This window comes from Nerophis lumbriciformis, linkage group LG36 (genome assembly GCF_033978685.3).
Source record: "Nerophis lumbriciformis linkage group LG36, RoL_Nlum_v2.1, whole genome shotgun sequence".
NCBI classification, from domain to species: domain Eukaryota; kingdom Metazoa; phylum Chordata; class Actinopteri; order Syngnathiformes; family Syngnathidae; genus Nerophis; species Nerophis lumbriciformis.
The window spans coordinates 22,245,168-22,259,059 of record NC_084583.2 but is presented as its reverse complement, the minus strand read 5'-3'; the positions used below and the strand labels follow the sequence as shown (position 1 = coordinate 22,259,059).

Below are 13,892 nucleotides of genomic sequence, written 5' to 3'. Positions count from 1 at the left end.
GCGCCTGCACACAGCGCAAAATCTACCCGTGCCTGGTTTACGGACCATGGTATTTCTGTTCTAAATTGGCCCGCCAACTCCCCTGACCTTAGCCCCATAGAAAATCTGTGGGGTATTGTGAAAAGGAAGATGCAGAATGCCAGACCCCAAAACGCAGAAGAGTTGAAGGCCACTATCAGAGCAACCTGGGCTCTCATAACACCTGAGCAGTGCCAGAAACTCATCGACTCCATGCCACGCCGCATTAACGCAGTAATTGAGGCAAAAGGAGCTCCAACCAAGTATTGAGTATTGTACATGCTCATATTTTTCATTTTCATACTTTTCAGTTGGCCAACATTTCTAAAAATCCCTTTTTTGTATTAGCCTTAAGTAATATTCTAATTTTGTGACACACGGAATTTTGGATTTTCATTTGTTGCCACTTCAAATCATCAAAATTAAATGAAATAAACATTTGAATGCATCAGTCTGTGTGCAATGAATAAATATAATGTACAAGTTACACCTTTTGAATGCAATTACTGAAATAAATCAAGTTTTTCAAAATATTCTAATTTACTGGCTTTTACCTGTACATAACATGTGATGGTGGTTATTTGCTCAAAATGTTGCATAGATGATGTTTTACACATCATCTTCAAGTCGCTTTCTGACAGTCGCTGCAGGGTGTGCCGTTTTGTGGGCGTGTCTTATTTACGTGCCTCACCTTGGACAGCGTCTTCTTTGTTGTAGCGGTGTAGCGTGCAAGGACGGGAGTAGAAGAAGTGTCAAAAGATGGCGCTAACTGTTTTAATGACATTCAGACTTTACTTCAATCAATAACGGAGCAGCGTCTCCTCATCCGTGGCTCACTAGTGCAACAACAACGCCCAAAATGTCTCCCATGAAAAACTGTCTGACTGTAACTCTCTAAAAACTAAAGTTCCTTAGGTGAATAATGTAAACTCACTACACCGGTAGTTTTTAGCGCTTCCATAGCAAAATATAAGTTAAAATTTTACACTACTTTATTTTAGAAATGGCAACAGCAGAGGATGAATGCCACATAACAAGAAGATAGAGAAAAAGAAGAAGCTTATCGACTACGGGATCGGCACGGACTACAATGGCGGACATGCGCACATTTTCAGGACTTATGCAGATCTCAAATACACATCAGCAGGTACCAGAAGGTAAGAAAAGTTGGTTTTGCATAATATTGTGAAACAAAATGCCAGATGCCATTTTGCGGTCCTTATACACACAACATAGTAATACTTGTATCTCTGACTACGGTAGCCGTAATCGGCCGACAATCCATCAAGCGATGCGGCTTCAAAGTGGTACTAAAATATTTTTGACAGATTTTTGAGTGGTGTGTGTAATGTTCTTTATTTTCAATGGAACATTTAAAGTTTTGGTGTTATTTACTGGCATCATGTTGCAGTCTACATGTATCTCTTATGTGTGACTGCCATCTACTGCTCACACTTATCATTACACCATGTACCAAATAAAATTGCTTCGAGGTGGGTAAGCACAACCAGAATGATTCCGTACATTAGGCGCACCGGGTTATAATGCGCACTGTCGATTTTTAAGAAAATGAAAGGATTTTAAGTGCGCCTTGTAGTCCGAAAAATATGTTAGTCAATATTGTCGACAAAAGTCGACAATAAAATTTGTCGCCGGCAATTATATTTGTCGACAAAAGTCGTGACTTCATCACTGTAGTTTTTCCAGACTGAAGCAGGTCTGTGCATGTAAACAGCATGTAAAGTGTGAGAACATTTTCTCTTATTCTTGTTAAAAACATAAATACCTTGCTTGTTTTGCAAAGTGTACTTTGTTTTTATGGCAGTACATCCTAACCATTTTTTTTTTGGTCATTAAAGAATACAATCATGTGTGCTTACGGACTGTATCCCTTGCAGACTGTATTGATATATATTGATATATAATGTAGGAAGCACAATATTAATAACAGAAAGAAACAACCCTTTTGTGTGAATGAGTGTGAATGGGGGAGGGAGGTTTTTTGGGTTGGTGCACTAATTGTAATTGTATCTTGTGTTTTTTATGTTGATTTAATAAAAACAAAAAAATAAAAATAAAAATAAAAATAAAAGATAACGATAATAAAAAAAACGATACCAATAATTTCCGATATTACATTTTAAAGCATTTATCGGCCGATAATATCGGCAGGCCGATATTATCGGACATCACTAGTAGTGACAAGCTAATTTTTATTTTTACCCTTTTTTTTTTTTCCAAATTCCATTGTATGTTAAACTCTTCTGACACCACCAGATGGCAGTATAAGTGTCCACATAAGCGGCCATAAGACCCCAATTCAGTAGTGTACACAATTCTGGAAATAAGAGCTAAAAGGTGCTGTCCACGCATGTGGCCACTAAGCCTTTAGAGGTTTTAAATTATACATATTTAAAGACAAAACTTTGTGTTATAGGTGACTAACTATATTATTATTAATGTGTTTAAAAATGTCAGCTTTTTTTCTCATTACATTCCAATTTTTTGCTCTTTTTTTCTTACAACTTGTTTTTTGTTTGTTTTTGTCATAAAGAAATACAATCATGTGTGCTTACGGACTGTATCCTTTGCAGACTGTATTGATATATATTGATATATAATGTAGGAACCACAATATTAATAACAGAAAGAAACAACCCTTTTGTGTGAATGAGTGTGAATGGGGGAGGGAGGTTTTTTTGGGTTGGTGCACTAATTGTAAGTGTATCTTGTGTTTTTTATGTTGATTTAATAAAAAAAAATACTTATTTTATTTTATTTTTATTTTTTTATTTCTTGTGTGGCCCAGTACCAATCGATCCATGGGCCGGTACCACTGATGTAGACAACAAGGAAATGTTTACAATTTTAAAAAAAAAATCATAATATGACCCCTTTAATGCGCCTTTTTGTATAAAAAAAAGACCTGAATAGACCCGCTCATTGGCAGTGCGCTTTATAATCCGGTGCGCCCTATGGTCCAGAAAATACGGTAATCGTTGCACCTCTACTAGTGCACTGTCCATGCATGGTTGAAACTGTAGCTAGACAGATAGATAGTACTTTCCTGAAGGAATCAATGAAGTACTATCTATCTATCTACCATAGGGCGCACCGGATTATAAGGCACACTGTAGTAATAAAACTAAACACTAAAACTAAACAATGGTCATAAAATAATATTCAGCCTATTTATTCTTAAATGAACTAAACTCCTGATTGGGTTAAAGACAGAGTCCCAGTTTCCTGGTCATCTCAGTTGCAGCTTGTGTGTCAGTGATGACGAGCCTCCCGCAGTAACACTATAGCATGCCGCGTAGGTTTGACCTTTAAGAGGATTAGAGGCCCTGGATCTGCACGAGGCCAGCGTTGGGCAGGGTGTCACTTTAGCACCTCCTGCTGATCCGTACTGAGGTCGGTTGGCGAGGATGAAGAAGGATGAGCGAGGCTACGATGTTGACAGCTGCGCCCAAGGAGATGATGGAGTGATTATTGACGCATTGGGAGGGTCGGGGCGGGTGTTGTGACGTTGTTTGACGTGGTACACGTTGCACTTGTGTGTGTGTGTGCGTGTGGGTCAGGCAGCGTCTGCACCCGTTTCATTTTTACTCACTCTTCCCTTGGCAGAGTAAGCAGCAGCATCTAGTCTGGGTTTATATCCATACAAAGCACTCAATCTCATTAGGGCTGCAGCTAACGATTATTTTTCTATCGATTAATCTATAGATTATTTTTTTCGATTAATCAGTTAATCTATAGATTATTTTTTCGATTAATCTATAGATTATTTTTCCTTTTACCGATTTTTTTTTTTTATTTAAAATGAAGAGGAAAAAATAAATGTAGGCCAGTTTTTTCAAAAGGCATGGCTTTTATTTACAAAAAAAAAAGTATGGCCACTCAGTCAACATTGACAACAACATGACAAAATATTCTGTAACAATGTAAACATTTAAAACTTTTAACATTTAACAAAATTAAAAGTAGCTTATTTGCTTTTTAATGTGCAAATATAAAAGTAAACATCCAGTGCAAATCTTAATATTCTGGAATAGTATAAGCATTTCAAAAGTAAAAGTATTGCTTATTTTGCTTTAAAATGTGCAAAAATAAAGATAAACATCCAATACAAAAAAGTGCAAAACGGAAATATTCTGTAACAAGTGTAAACATTTCAACAAAAGTTAAAGTATTGCTTATTTGCTAAAATGTGCAAAAATAAAGCTAAACATCCAATACAAAAAAGTGTACAGTGTAAACATTTCAACAAAAGTAAAAGTATTGCTTATTTTGCTTAATAACACAACAATGATAGTATGATTAAAGTGAAAGTTAATTGTTGGTTTGTACATAGTATATGTAACTGTTAATGTTGTAAAAGGTATTTGCACAACTAATTAACGTTAGCGTTTGTGACACGTCTTGTGCCGTGGGGTTCTTTCAGGACCGACAGACTGAACGCCAGACGGCGTTGCCAGGTTTACAATCTTTTAATTTTACACAAAGTCTTTTCTCTTCCAACTGCGCGGATCGCGCACCTGGGCACGATTGCGGCGTCGCTCCCGGCGCGCCCCGCCTCGCCGCTCGCTCGCCGCCGCCGCCGCCTCTCCACAGCGTTAAAGAGGAGCACGTCTTTGTAAACACTGAACAGGCACGCCAAACGCGCCTCTCAGAGCGAAACGGTGCTTTAGTTTATGAATTTACAACGCAGATACAAATGACACATTCATGTTTTTGTGTAATAATGACAACGTATACGCACGCGGACGATTGACTTGTTGATGGTGATGGCAAGAACGCTGTCGGGGGTTTTCTTTTCAAATGTTCGTTCATAGCCGTTGTGCTGCTATGATAGGCCATTTCCGCTCGACACAGTGTGCATACAACAACATTATTAGGCCGTTTATTGAAATACTCCCACACTTTTGACGACTTTTGGCGTGCTTTTTTCCCCTCGCTCGCATCGTCTGCTTTGCGCTCCGCCATGACAGTAAAGTAGTGTGACGTAAATATGCGACGCGCCGACGCACAAAAACGGCGTCGACGTATTTACGTAACCGATGACGTCGACTACGTCGACGCGTCGTTTCAGCCTTAAATCTCATGCTTTATTATTCTATTTCTACATGTAACGTGACACTTTAATGACTTTATCCCGCTGGCGCATTCCAGATCAAGCTAAAATGATTCCTCCTCGTTGATGAGGTGTTTTATCTTAGGCCAGAAAAACTTGGAATAAAGCTATCAAACACGTGGATCGCCATTGCAATCCTGTCAGCGGGATAATCCAAAGCAGATGCCTGCAAGGTCTCGCCGTAATGTCCGGCGCTTTCGGCAGAAACTGCGAGATCGCGTGACTCACCGCGATGAAGCTTGCCTCTTCAGGACGCCACAACACAAACATCCACTCCACCTCTGAGACATCCACTCTGCGGACCCTCCAGGATTGGCTGAAAGGAGGTGGAGGGGGACCCTCGTGATCATCGGTCCCAGTCTGGTGTAGCCACCTGTGACAAACACATTGCAAAGCTGCTCAGGGAAAGCAATCAACGAGACGTCGTCGACATGAGGTGTGGAACAACAGCCTGTAATCCAATATGATTGACACCTGCGTAGGAATTTCAAACCTTTTTACTCTTGAGATGATATTTTTAGGGTGAAAGTGTGTCCCAAAGCAGATGTGAATCCAAGGCAGCAATGTGGTTGTGGTTTTCCAAGAGGCCCCTCCTCTGGTCCCTAAGGCTCTCTCTCTCTCTTACTCTCACTCTCGCTCCACCACAGCCGCTGAGGCACATGGCGATGGGCAGGACGAGGCACTCCATCCTCATCAGGTTGTCTAAATTAAAATTTCATAGCTTAACAGTTCTGACTGGGCGCGCTCAAGAGAGGACAGTCGAGTGTGGTGCACAAACACACGCGCAGAAAGGCTGCCAAGCAGACAGAAAGTCTTGGCCGGTAATAAAAGAGCTGTCATGACGAACATCAAGGGGTGGATATGGCTCCAACCTAAAGTCAGCTTGGGGAGAAAATAAACATTTGGGGAATGTTTTGTGGCGTTAAGTGAGAAGCAAACATGAAAAGCACACTCAAATGTTGCAAACGGACAGAGAGGAGGGCAAAACTGCCGTGTGTCCCTCACACTCTGAGGAGGCCCCCCATGTCCCAGTGCACAGGCTCAGGCTACATGAATAATGCAGCTGGCACAGCCTTCTTTTACACCGCTGCCCGGGCAAGGCAAAAGCAGAGGAGGAGACACTGGAAAGACAAATGAGGGTTGCGGGGGTGAAACGGGGGAAATGGGAGGCTGCTTTCGAAAAAAAGGGGGCTGAGAAACGGGGAAGGGATCGTGAAAGAGCGAGTCGAAGTAAAGAAAAGAGAAAGGACAGGATATTGGAGGGGCTACAAAAGGGGGGGGAGGATTTAAAAGCGGGTGACGAGGGCAGCAGCACAGAAATGCACGCTGAAGTGGATGAATAGAAGGAACAAAAGTAACTCCAGTGCGTTGCGAGGGAGTTTGTTCATAAGGAGGAACGGAGAATGTTGATGAGGGCAGCATTCCTCAGGGCAAATACAGCCAGATGGCAACACTCGAAGTATTGTGTTCTTGTTGAATACATCAAAAACATACCTGGGTTATTAGTACTTTCATTCTGCTTTTAATCAGCTATTGTTTGCTATTTTGGCCCATTTTTAGGTCAGTTTTGCCAAACGGCTCAGTTAATAATGCGCATATGTTGACAACATAGAGCAGGCCTGGGCAATTATTTTGACTCGGGGGGCCAAATTTAGAGAAAAGAAATGTGTCCGGGGGCCGGTATATCTATTTGTAGGAACACTAATACAAATTAAAGCTGCAAGCAGCGTTGTTCGGGCCCGCGTATTTGGCAGGTGCTAGTCCTAAGTGTCCCAATACTTTTGTCTACTTTTAGTCTGAAGTGTCCCAAGACTTTTGTCTAGTGTACCTACCTTGTCTGCATTGTGTGGGCACGTTGGTGCTTCCTGCTTTAGAGCAGCCATCTTAAAAAAACAGCACCGCAGGAGCATCAGTGCAGCGGGTCTTTGAAGGGTCATAAAATCAAAACCGGAGCAGGTATCACAACTCTTTCACCAACTTTTAATCAGAAGGGTTCAATCTCTCTCCTGTGTTAGTTTGAAGCCGAAACAACAAACGCGCTCAGAGGAGATAATGTTTGAAGAAATGTGACCGGTTTGTACAAAAATGTTGAGTTGAAGGGGGAATAGCAAACTTCCTGTTAATTTTAGCTGGGGGGTTGTGAATTTATGAAATGTAGGTCTAAGTGAGACCTACATAGAGGTTTTTGTTTCATGTCTCTCCGACCTTCCCAGTGGGAGTTACAGGCAGTTTTGTCAGTATTTTCATCCGAGGAGTAGTTTTTTGTGCGTATAATTGACAAATTGCGCAAGAGCACAATTTTGAGATTTGGGGTTAGCTTTTTTTATTAGATCACAATTTTTGCCAGTCCTGATGTGTGCGTTAAGTTTGGTGAGTTTTGAAGCGTGTTAAGGGGGTGAAATTACAGCTCAAAGAGGCAAAAGTGACTGTTTTTAGTACTTTTTTGTGTTGAAGGGGGAATAGCCAACTCCCTGTTGATTTTAACCCGAGAATGTAGCATTATGAAAGCTAGGTCTGAGTCAGACGTACATAGAGGTTTTTGTTTCATGTCTCTCCGACCTTCCTAGTGGGAGTTACAGGCAATGTAGTTTTATTTTTTCCTAGGGGGCGCTAGAGCGCAATTGTGATTTTTGCGGTTCGGTTTTTGTATCAAAAGGCAATTTTCGCAGGTCCTGATGGGTGGGTCAAATATGGTGAGTTTTGAAGCATGTTAAGTGGGTCAAATTAGTGCTCAAAGAGGCGGCGGAAGAATAATAAAGAATAATAATAATAATAATAATAAAGAATAAAACCTTAGAAATTCAATAGGTCCTTATGTCCCATTGCATAAGGATTCCCTGTGGGAGTCCTTTTGCAATGGGCCGTGCGGGCCCTAATTAAAGCTGCAAGCAGCGTTGTTCGGGCCCGCGTATTTGGCAGGTGCTAGTCCTAAGTGTCCCAATACTTTTGTCTACTTTTAGTCTGAAGTGTCCCAAGACTTTTGTCTAGTGTACCTACCTTGTCTGCATTGTGTGGGCACGTTGGTGCTTCCTGCTTTAGAGCAGCCATCTTAAAAAAACAGCACCGCAGGAGCATCAGTGCAGCGGGTCTTTGAAGGGTCATAAAATCAAAACCGGAGCAGGTATCACAACTCTTTCACCAACTTTTAATCAGAAGGGTTCAATCTCTCTCCTGTGTAAGTTTGAAGCCGAAACAACAAACGCGCTCAGAGGAGATAATGTTTGAAGAAAGGTGACGGGTTTTTACCAAAAAATTGTTTTGAAGGGGGAATAGCAAACTTCCTGTTGATTTTTGCTGGGGGTTGTCAATTTATGAAATGTAGGTCTAAGTGAGACCTACATAGAGGTTTATGTTTCATGTCTCTCCGACCTTCCCAGTGGGAGTTACAGGCAGTTTTGTAATTATTTTCTTCCGAGGAGCAGTTTTTTTCTCCGTTTTATTCAAAAATAGCTCTAAAGCGCAATTTTTGAATTTGGGGTTCGTTTTTTTTATTAGATCACAGTTTTTGCCAGTCCTGATGTGTGCGTTCAGTTTGGTGAGTTTTGAAGCATGTTAAGGGGGTCAAATTGCAGCTCAAAGAGGCAAAAGTGACTGTTTTTAGTACTTTTTTGTCTTGAAGGGGGAATTGCCAACTTCCTGTTTATTTTAGCCCGAGGATATACAATTGTGAAATGTAGATCTAAGTCAGACCTACATAAAGGTTTTTGTTTCATGTCTCTCCGACCTTCCTAGTGGGAGTTACAGGCAGCGTAGTTTTTTCTTCTTCCTAGGGGGCGCTAGAGCGCAATTTTGAGTTTTGGGGTTTGGTTTTTTTATTAAAAGGCAATTTTCGCAGGTCCTGATGTGTGGGTAAAATATGGTGAGTTTTGAAGCATGTTAAGTGGGTCAAATTAGTGCTCAAAGAGGCGGCGGAAGAAGAAAGAAAGAATAATAAAACCTTAGAATAACAATAGGTCCTTATGTCCCATTGCGGGCCCTAATAATCACAATAATGTCTGATTGAATGCTAAAAAAGTTATGACAGACCGCTTTAAAAAACGGAATGGAATTTAAAATGTTTTTACTGCATGAGACACCCAGAATGTACATGAAAATAAAGAATGTGGAATTTACAATATTAACTATGAAGGATAAAACACTGAATATTGACAACATATGAACGTCACACCCCCTCTCCATCCACATATTTTACAATCAAGAAAAAACGCAACAAAAATAGCGAAATATGAACGCAAAGGGTAAAAATAAACCCACCTAAAATGTGATATATGTGATATATCACTAAGCTTTAGAACTTTGTTGTAAATAATCCCCTCCCGCGTCTGTCCCTGACACCCACATTTCAGGCTGGCCGCTCTGGAAACACTCTGTAGAAACGCTCCCCACCCTCACTGCTTGGTGCCTCGTCTGAGCTGCTGTGACTTAGACTAAAGTTCAAGTTAAAAGTTAAAGTAGCAATGATTGTCACACACACACACTAGGTGTGGCGAAATTATTCTCTGCATTTGACCCATCACCCTTGATCACCCCCTGGGAGGTGAGGGGAGCAGTGGGCAGCAGCGGTGGCCGCGCCCGGGAATCATTTTTGGTGATTTAACCCCCAATTCCAACCCTTGATGCTGAGTGCCAAGCAGGGAGGTAATGGCTCCCATTTTTATAGTCTTTGGTATGACTCGGCTGGGGTTTGAACTCACAACCTACCCATCTCAGGGCGGACACCATAGTACCATAGTAACTAATTAGATTACCATAGTAACTAAATAGATTACCATAGTAACTAATTAGTTTACCATAGTAACTAGTATATCATGCAAAAGTGAAGATTCCAACCATGGAAATACTTAGTATAGTTGAAGACTTATGGTCATTAGAAAAGATGAGTGCACATCATAATGGCAGCTACACTTTATATCTTAAAGATCCCAAAAAAATATTTGGGAATGTCCGGCAGGCCAGATTGCGGGCCCGGGGCCTTAATTTGCTCAGGCCTGACATAGAGGCACATGCAAGAGATGGCAATCTAATGCTGCATTTCCAGTGTTGGGACTAACGCGTTACTTTGTATAACGCCGTTAGTTTCAGCGGTAACTAGTAATCTAACGCGTTATTTTTTATATTCAGTAACTCAGTTACCGTTACCACATGATGCGTTATTTTACGTTTTTTTTTTTTATGTAGTATCGGCTAGAAACAGAAGATCTGAGTGTGTTTTATTGGAGCGCTGCGGTGTCGTCCTTCTGAGTGTCACAAGCCGGAGACCCGCTCTGTGTGTGTGTGTGTGTGTGTGTGTGTGTGTGGGTGTGGGGAGGGGGGTGCGCAATACAACGTAAACCGTTAAACAAAACAAGTGTGCCTATAGCGCAGGAAGCCAACAGAATAGCTAACGAGAAGACGAATGGCGAAGCTTAGCTCAGGAATCAAATAAGTAGACGTCGTAACTGTTGCATGGAAGCAAATAAGAAAACCAGACTGTGTGTGGCGAAAAACAGGAATAAGTAGCTCTCTGATTAGTGTCCGGGAGCAGGTGAGCGTCCCAAACACTAATCAGAGGCAGGAGAAACTAATTTGCACCCATGGCAACTAAAACATCATCTCAGGGGTTCTCAAAACAGGAACTGAGGGACTCAAAAACTAAACAAACATGATTCGGGCAACAGATCATGACAAATGGTTTCTTAAGACAGATCATGAATAAAGACATGGTCAAATGTTTTTGGTTTTTTTTATTATCAAGGCTGCCCATAAAACTATGATATTATTTTTAAGGACTGAAAATAATAGTTTTTTATGGTTGTCAGCAATGTTTTTTGTTTACGTTAGACTAGAGGTAACCATGACTAGGATGTTACGCACTTCCTCAAACGCAGCATATGAATTTTGTGGTGGCCCAAATCAGGATTGTTTGGCCTTGGCGGAGATCTACACTGTCCTGTTTTGTTTGCCTTCTTCTTTCAGTGAGTGTGATGGTCGGCTACTGTCTTATTCCCAGCCTTCCCAGAAAGCCGTGCAACCTCCCCTCCAATCTTGTTTGCGTTTGAGGTTATGAAGGCGCAGTCTCGATCCCAACATCTGCGTGTCATTCCTCCGAGACAATCCCCCACTCGCTCCTCACTTTCCCACACAGTGTCTCTCTGTCTTTGACAAAACAGTCCGTTGTTCAATCCTGTGGTTTTACACGCAGTGTTCAGTTCATAGACACGGTCCACTCTCTCCTGTTTGCGGCTCGAACAAACTTGGCTATGGCACACTGCTCTTACCCACACACCACATGCATGCACAACACTCCCTCACTGACTGGACTGCAGCTTTATTTTGGAAAGGCAACTATTGACGTCTTGAGCCCAGGTTGCTCTGATAGTGGCCTTCAACTCTTCTGCGTCTTTGGGTCTGGCATTCTGCATCTTCCTTTTCACAATACCCCACAGATTTTCTATGGGGCTAAGGTCAGGGGAGTTGGCGGGCCAATTTAGAACAGAAATACCATGGTCCGTAAACCAGGCACGGGTAGATTTTGCGCTGTGTGCAGGCGCCAAGTCCTGTTGGAACTTGAAATCTCCATCTCCATAGAGCAGGTCAGCAGCAGGAAGCATGAAGTGCTCTAAAACTTGCTGGTAGACGGCTGCGTTGACCCTGGATCTCAGGAAACAGAGTGGACCGACACCAGCAGATGACATGGCACCCCAAACCATCACCCAACCATGCAAATTTTGCATTTCCTTTGGAAATCGAGGTCCCAGAGTCTGGAGGAAGACAGGAGAGGCACAGGATCCACGTTGCCTGAAGTCTAGTGTAAAGTTTCCACCATCAGTGATGGTTTGGGGTGCCATGTCATCTGCTGGTGTCGGTCCACTCTGTTTCCTGAGATCCAGGGTCAACGCAGCCGTCTACCAGCAAGTTTTAGAGCACTTCATGCTTCCTGCTGCTGACCTGCTCTGTGGAGATGGAGATTTCAAGTTCCAACAGGACTTGGCGCCTGCACACAGCGCAAAATCTACCCGTGCCTGGTTTACGGACCATGGTATTTCTCTTCTAAATTGGCCCGCCAACTCCCCTGACCTTAGCCCCATAGAAAATCTGTGGGGTATTGTGAAAAGGAAGATGCAGAATGCCAGACCCAAAAACGCAGAAGAGTTGAAGGCCACTATCAGAGCAACCTGGGCTCTCATAACACCTGAGCAGTGCCAGAAACTCATCGACTCCATGCCACGCCGCATTAACGCAGTAATTGAGGCAAAAGGAGCTCCAACCAAGTATTGAGTATTGTACATGCTCATATTTTTCATTTTCATACTTTTCAGTTGGCCAACATTTCTAAAAATCCCTTTTTTGTATTAGCCTTAAGTAATATTCTAATTTTGTGACACACGGAATTTTGGATTTTCATTTGTTGCCACTTCAAATCATCAAAATTAAATGAAATAAACATTTGAATGCATCAGTCTGTGTGCAATGAATAAATATAATGTACAAGTTACACCTTTTGAATGCAATTACTGAAATCAATCAAGTTTTTCAAAATATTCTAATTTACTGGCTTTTACCTGTATGTGTTAAACATGCTTGTATTATCACCACCTTTAATGTGTTAACAAAAACATATATTTCATAAATAAGTAAATATAAATTATATATATGAATGAGGTAGATCTCCACGACTTGATCAATTGAAAAGTAGCTGGCCTGCAGAAAAAGTGTGAGCACCGCTGCTCTAAAGGAATGCTTAAATCAGGTTTCTGGAAACACTCTGCTCAAGTCAAAAATGCAAAGAGCATATAGACAGTATGTAACTTGTTTCATTTCTCTGTAAAACACACGAGAGGAAGTGAACTTTACACACTCCGATCTGTTTTCTCTCCGTCATTTCTATATTGTTGTGTGACCTAAAGCAGATGAAAACCTTTCTAGTAAAACATGTGAGCGTCACGTTTGTGACTTTCAGAAAGCCTTGCCAGTCACCGGAAGGTTTTCCATGACATTTGGATAACATCATTCCGCCTTTAGGATGAACTGCATACTTCGATGGTTCACAAGTGCTCATAGATAGCACTGTTGTATTATTGTTTTTCGTATTTGAGGTTTATACAGAATCACTTCTTATATGTCCAACAATAATAACATGTCATTATCATGTATCGTATTTTCCGCACTATAAGGCGCACCTAAAAACCACAAATTTTCTCAAAAGCTGACAGTGCGCCTTATAACCCGGTGCGCTTTATATATGGATTAATATTAAGATTCATTTTCATAAAGTTTCGGTCTCGTAACTACGGTAAACAGCCGCCATCTTTTTTCCCGGTAGAACAGGAAGCGCTTCTTCTTCTACGCAAGCAACCGCCAAGGTAAGCACCCGCCCCCATAGAACAGGAAGCGCTTCTTCTTCTACTGTAAGCAACCACCCGCCCGCGTAGAAGAAGAAAAAGCGCGCGGATATTACCGTACGTTTCATTTCCTTTGTGTGTTTACATCTGTAAAGACCACAAAATGGCTCCTACTAAGCGACAGGGATCCGGTTCATGAAAAGACGCAATCTCTCCATCCGCACACGGATTACTATTTCACAGCAACTGATATTCCTGTGAACCGCACTGTGGATACAACGGGAGCACGTACGGTGAATATTCGCACCACAGGGAATGAGAAGTCATCCTTCACTGTGGTTCTAGCTTGCCATGCTAATGGCCAGAAACTTCCACCCATGGTGATATTCAAAAGGAAGACCTTGCCAAAAGAGACCTTT

At 41.7% G+C, this 13,892-nt stretch overlaps 1 protein-coding gene across 3 annotated transcripts in view; it reads right to left on the bottom strand.

Annotated features, from left to right (window-relative positions):
- frmpd1b (FERM and PDZ domain containing 1b) overlaps positions 1-13,892 on the bottom strand; it is a 155,236-nt gene that overhangs the window by 109,906 nt on the left and 31,438 nt on the right. For 2 of the 3 annotated variants that reach the window (XM_061930309.2, XM_061930312.2), the window contains exon 2: positions 5,381-5,525. The gene's annotated coding sequence lies outside the window, so the exon portion shown is untranslated. Of the gene's footprint in view, positions 1-5,380; positions 5,526-5,645; positions 5,692-13,892 lie in introns of those variants that run through there. The other variant, XM_061930310.2, reaches the window with a different exon arrangement.